The sequence below is a fragment of the Montipora capricornis genome, chromosome 9 (genome assembly GCF_036669925.1).
Source record: "Montipora capricornis isolate CH-2021 chromosome 9, ASM3666992v2, whole genome shotgun sequence".
Lineage (NCBI taxonomy): Eukaryota > Metazoa > Cnidaria > Anthozoa > Scleractinia > Acroporidae > Montipora > Montipora capricornis.
The window spans coordinates 30,929,218-30,935,374 of NC_090891.1; the positions used below are offsets into that span (position 1 = coordinate 30,929,218).

At 38.5% G+C, this 6,157-nt stretch overlaps 1 long non-coding RNA gene across 2 annotated transcripts in view; it reads left to right on the top strand.

Moving 5' to 3' along the window:
• Positions 1 to 2,405: 2,405 nt before the first annotated feature.
• Positions 2,406 to 6,157, top strand: part of LOC138014947 (uncharacterized) — a 15,684-nt gene continuing 11,932 nt past the window's right edge. For both annotated transcript variants that reach the window (XR_011125451.1, XR_011125452.1), the window contains exons 1-2: positions 2,406 to 2,636; positions 4,488 to 6,157. The exon at positions 4,488 to 6,157 is cut by the window's right edge and continues 92 nt beyond it. This is a non-coding gene — a long non-coding RNA (uncharacterized lncRNA). The remainder of the gene's footprint in view (positions 2,637 to 4,487) is intronic.

Sequence of the window (6,157 nt, forward strand, 5' to 3'; positions counted from 1 at the left end):
ATTTTCCACTTCAAAAGATATAAGTTGTGATTACATGAGAGGCAGCCGCAGCATTCGAATGTGTCAATCATCTGGAACGTGTGGCAACCAAACAACTGCCATGGGAGGAGTTTGTTAACCCACGTGATCAACAAATAAATTGTAAAAAAATGCCGTTGTCTACGCTTCAGTAAAACAAATAGCAAAAGGAAAAAGAGGAATTTAAAATCTTTTAGAGCAAATATTGTGTTGGTAGTAAATTCTATTCTTGCCACGAGATATTCTAAGCCACAGAAACCAAAATCTCAGCCCACAATCCTATTACAATTGGAATTCTATCGATCCAGTTTACGCCGAGGAGGCGTGAATAACTCCTTTGAGGGGCTATCACTTTTCATCTGGCAAATTGAACACAGTTGGACGCAAACAACTTTATTGTCACAGAATTAGGAGATTGGAATTGATTGCCAGCTGAGTACGACCTGACCTATGTCTTGGCAAGGAGAATAAAATTACTTGTTAAGCTGATTTATAAGTTTTTCGCCATTTGTTTGATGAGAAAGTAAACGTAGCATTAGAAACGCCAGATAGACCACCAAGTACAGTGATGGCAAACACCACGCAAACTCGATATATGGCAGGATCGCCAATACGGTCAACCAAATATTGTTCGTTAAATTCCCACGAGCTTTTGCAATCTTATCACAAAGGTTGCAGACGCTAGATATTTCGCGCGATCGATGTGTTAACTTAATTGGGCAGAAATACAAGTCGGATTAAATTATTTTATAGGAATTTCACTTAACTATTACACTTTGGCTGCGGTAAGTCTTAAGGTTGTAATCGCATGAAACACATAAAACAAATGAATAATTACGATGAAGCTACGGTCGCTCAAATGATTGACGGAAGTTGCTCCTCTTGAAATTTAACGATGAGCTGCACCGAGTCACGAATAAAAAACTACAAGATATGTTGTCGAATGAATCTCATTTTTTTGCAGCTGCTTGGGAAAATAGACTTAGTGATTTGTGCAACATGTTGACAAATAAAATCTCTTAACTACATAAATAAATCAGGAAATTAAAAGGGTAATAAAGACCAATATTTTTTGAAACTCTAACAAAGTTTTAGCGTAATACCGTAAAGTTCTATTTATGGAAAGCGAGTTTGCAATTGCTCAATTTTCCTCTCAATCGAAATTTTTTCAAGATTAAATTATTCTTTGATTCTAAAATATGATTATTTGAATCAATTGAGCAGTTTTGTCTATTTTCGTATTTTACCTGCTGATCAATTGACAAAAGCGAAAAAAAACGGATCGCCATATAAAGTTCAACAGTTGAAGTAATATCATCTAAACAGATGATTTAAGGAAACTTGAGAGGCAAAACTCAATTGTTTTCCTAACAGTGAATAAAACCTTTTATTTTTTTTTACATCATGGGAGGTTGTCTCAGTTCTGGTGTAGATGAATTTTCCCTGGGTTGCAATATACTAGCTCCACTCTTTCGTATGGCGTCAATGGAAATTTCCTGCTATTAAGCCGTGGAATGTAACGAATACCGCATTTGTTCCCTGGACTTTGGTCCTAGCAGTTGGTTACCAATTTAACTCCGATACTAACCCTATAAAGAGCCTACGGGTAATCATTTCCGGCTTAGAACATGAACTGGTGGAGCTTTAATAAATGTGATAATCCTTCGTTTTGTCGAGAGGGTTTTTATGTTACGTCTGCGCCGCCATTTTCTTTTTTCTTTTGGTGTGATATTTGTCCCAAGAGATAAACCATCTATTACATGCACGTAGCTATTGTTTCCTGAATGATACAGATGAAATTTTCATATATTTGAATTGCAGAAATTAAAATACGAGAGTTAGAAATAATCACAGCACATTTGTTGTAGAAATGAAAATAATTTCAATAATTCGCATCAGTCTGATCAATGCGCCTTCAAATATTGTGTCCTGGGTTCGGTTTTCGGCCTCAGTTCAAAGGGGTTTTTCTTCGTGCCTCTTTTCTGGTTTTCCTCTCTCATAACAAACAAAACTTGATACAATTTACACAAAAATTTGGTTTTACCAACGGTGTTGATAATGTGAAATGACCACCGTACAGGGATTCTAAAAGCTACAACTTGCAGCTTTTAATTAACCAAATTTTTGTCTATACTACTTCCCCACCGACGCAGCACCACAGTTTCTTTAGAAACTATCCCCTTTATTCATTTGATACAATTTAATTTGATTTGCAGTTTCCCTGGCACTGGTTTCAGCACTGGCATTCGGCTATATAAGATTGAGAGCCCTGTAGCATTGGCAAGCTTTAGCGGGACTCGAACCCATGCCCTCTGCGATGTCCGTGCAATCGACGGAGAAAAGCCTTGGGAACGAGGTTGCGCTATACCAACTCAACACGATCCAGGCTTCCTCAAATGAAGGGTTACCTTCATTGTTAATTTGCTCCAAATGAAGTATAATCCTTCATTTAGATTACTTTGTCCTCTGGACAAAACCCGATGAGGCAACCTAGAAGTTTCAGAGTTTTGAAGCAAGCAACCGTGGACAATTTTCCTGTCGGTGTACGTTGGATCAGTGGCTTTATCTGATCGGCGTTATTTCAAGAGAAATAACCTAGAAGTCCCCGCGTAAAAACGGTAAATGTATAAATTGGTAGATATTGTAGGGGAAATCAATCACGATTTGCACAACTAGGCGCGCAAGGTGGATCGGTATTGCTTAAAAGGGCTCGGTCACGCTATTTTAGGTAATTTTGTTCAATTTTGTTAATTATGAGCTCTAAACGTCAAATTGGCAGAGCAAGAGTCTTTCATTTGCAAAATAACGGCCACATAACTACTGAGGATGATTTTCCAGCTGTGTAAATGACATTTTGATATAAACTGACATAAATTTGAAAAAAGGTGGGCCGACGTTTTTCAAACAGTTTACCGAAATCAATCCATTTCAATCCTCTCCAGTTTTGTCCATTCATGTCCCTTCTTGGCTTCCCGGTGTTTTGTTAGAGTTCTTCTATAGTTTTGAACAGTTATTTTGATATTTTAGTTAATTCTACGACCATTCGATGAGTGCTGAAATTGCCTAAAATTGCGTGACCTAGCCCCTTTAAGGACGGTGCCTACTAATTAACAATATTTTTGCCCCGGTGTGTGATTATGCAGGATATGTGGATCTTAACAAGTATTATTAAAATCCAAAAGGAAAATTGGGGGTAACCACGCATTTTTCAAAGATAATTCATGAATTATGAGAGGAAATGTTCTGCGACTGTAGTAGTAGTAGCTAACACCAAATCCAAACCTACTACAGTCGCAGAACATTTCCTCTCCTCTCCCCACAACATCTCCAAGGACATGCAATTAATTCCTATCGAAAAAATATTTTTTAACAGAGACTCGATCCGTAAGGCCAGGGAAGCTTTTTTTAATTTTAAAAGGCAGGACAATTGATCCCAACGGTCTTAATATCCGCGAAGAACCGTATTAGATTTCAGTTTATTATTTTGAGTGATTTCCGTTATTTTTCCGTGACTCTTAGTATTTGAATTCAAAATCTTAGTAACTGCCATGTTTTATCACATTTTTTCCAGTATTACGTCAACATCCATTTACTATATATATATCTTTATATAGAAGCAATTCAATGTAAACTCTCATTGTACCTGAAGAAGGCTGGTTTGGCCAGCCGAAGTATATTACACCACTAAAATCAAATCTACGTTGTATCGGCTCTTGCTTAAAATATTTAGTTTCTCAACTTGAAATAACACCGATCAGATCAAGCCACTGATCCAACGTACACCGACAGGAAAATTGTCCACGGTTGCTTGCTTCAAAACTCTACGTTTTGGTGCATTTCTTTGCCGTCATCTCCTAAATGACGACGTGAAATGACCAAATTCAAGGTTCTGTAGAGGACGTAAGCACATGACGATGAATTTTCAGTTCTCTCTCTACGCTTCCAACCCACTCATACCAGTTTAATTCCTCGACAGTTACTTCACATTTTTACCGCGAAACGCCGACATGAAATAGTTTCGTAGTGATATGAATAACGCGAACTCGTATTTTTAAATTAAGTCCTCGTAGCCGTCGTCGTCCTCGTTTCGTAAGCTCCCTAATATTGTTCTACACGACCGAGGTGCTTTAAGCGTCAAGAAGTCGAAACTCAAACGAATAACCAAAGTGCTGTTTGGGTTAGCGATTGAAAAACCAGACATTGAATCAGATGTGATGCTAATCGAGTTGCTTGGCTCAAAAATTGATTTTGTCCGGACTCAAACCAGAAACAGGGGCGACATATTCAACGAATAATTCTTGAACCATATCCCAACTGCCTTTCACACTATCTTAGGCAGGGGACAGATGTAGTGAAAACTATTACTAGTTAAATCATAGTTCAGCTCTTTGAATCCTCCATAAGATACATGGTACGGAGACTGCGCTCAATAATCCGGCAAAATGCGAGCTAACTTTCTGAATTCTCAGGTTTTGCATTAGAGCTTGGTCCAGACTCTCTGGCCGAAAGACTCTGGAAATCCACGATGAAACAAGGAAGCGAAAACCAAGAAAGAAGGCAATATTTATTGAAGACAGCCGTCGAGTCAGCATCGAAACCCATATGAGTTGCAAAGCTGTATCGAGGCAAGAATAGTATTGGCTGAATATCGGAGACTTTTGTGGACAGTTAAGTGAATATTTTGGAACAATGACAGACTTGATTGTGAGAAAGATAAAAATGTGAAATACTGGTGTACTCACCGTTATCCACAAAACAGGAAACTAAAAGCTAATCAATACAGATATAGGCACTCCCTAACAAAACGGAAATTTCCAGCACTATTTTTTTAATTTTAGAAACCACCCGCAAAGCGTTGAGGAAATTAATTTGCTGTTAAAATAAGCTTCTACAGTAAAATTAACTATTTGCGTATTGACGAGGTGCGGGATTTAACAATACTTGCTAGTCGAGCGAGGAATCTACCCATGTAGCTATTATTTTGTCGTTTTTTGGCATTTTCTTTTTCGATAACTGCAAGCTTAAGCATCAAATTGCCTTGCATTCGTGATTCACTGCCAGGGTTTTGGGAAGCCAAACAGGCCTGCACGCAGCCGCGCCTCTTCGCGCCTCGTAAGCCTGGTAGTTAACGACTTCTGAATGGTCTTTGTCACGAGATTTGATGGCTCCAAAAAATTATCAATTGTACATGTTAATAAAAAGGACGAACCAGGACAGAATTGCAGACATTTTGGACCCTTAAAGACGCCCGGAAAATAAATTAAAATATAAACATATCGAGGGGGAAATTGTAGGTTGTGTGGATAAACCTTTTCATCAGTGAATCTAATGTACTGTAATATTACTAAAGTTCCTCATTATATGATTAACACTTTTAAAAGGAACTTTATTTAAGTGTCTAGTCGTTCTAGCGCTGGAGCACTAATTGGGGACACTGTAAACTGAAATCAAGTCAGACGATGGTTTTTGAGGAGAGGGGAAACCGGAGTACCCGCAGAAAACCTCTCGGTGCAGAGTAGAGAAAGAACAAACTCAACCCATATAAGACGCCGTTCGAATCTGGGAATCGAACCCGGGCCACATTGGTGCTAGGCGAGTGCTCTCACTACTGTGTCATCCCTGTACCCCTAAATAGAATCCTTAAAGATTTAAATTAGCCCTTCGTGTCGAAATGCAGTCACCGTACTCAAAGCTGATCGGTGAGCCGTACTTTGACATGAGTTTGGAATAATCTTGTGCAGCCATTACGTCTGTTCTAAACAGTCGATTTTAACGTTTCTGTATCATGCGATAATCAGGGGACAGATTGTCGAATAGCTTTACATTTGATAACCTAATGTACTTAATTTGCTTGAAATTACCTATATCACGGTAACAGAGCGAGGATTTGATTGAACAAAATATAAAGAACACTGATTTAGTGGTTAGCCATATCATCGCCCAAGAAAAAGGAAGGCTCAAAGTGTGCATGGTTTAAGATTTGTTTGCATTGGTGAGATTTCGAGTTTTTCCCCCGGCCTTGTTTCGTACGTACATAGTAGTTTCTGGGCATTTTTACATAAGTATATTTTTTTCAGTGTAGCCGAGTTATAGAGACCGTGGCCCGGCTTTGGACTGAGATGTCAGTCAAAGAAATATC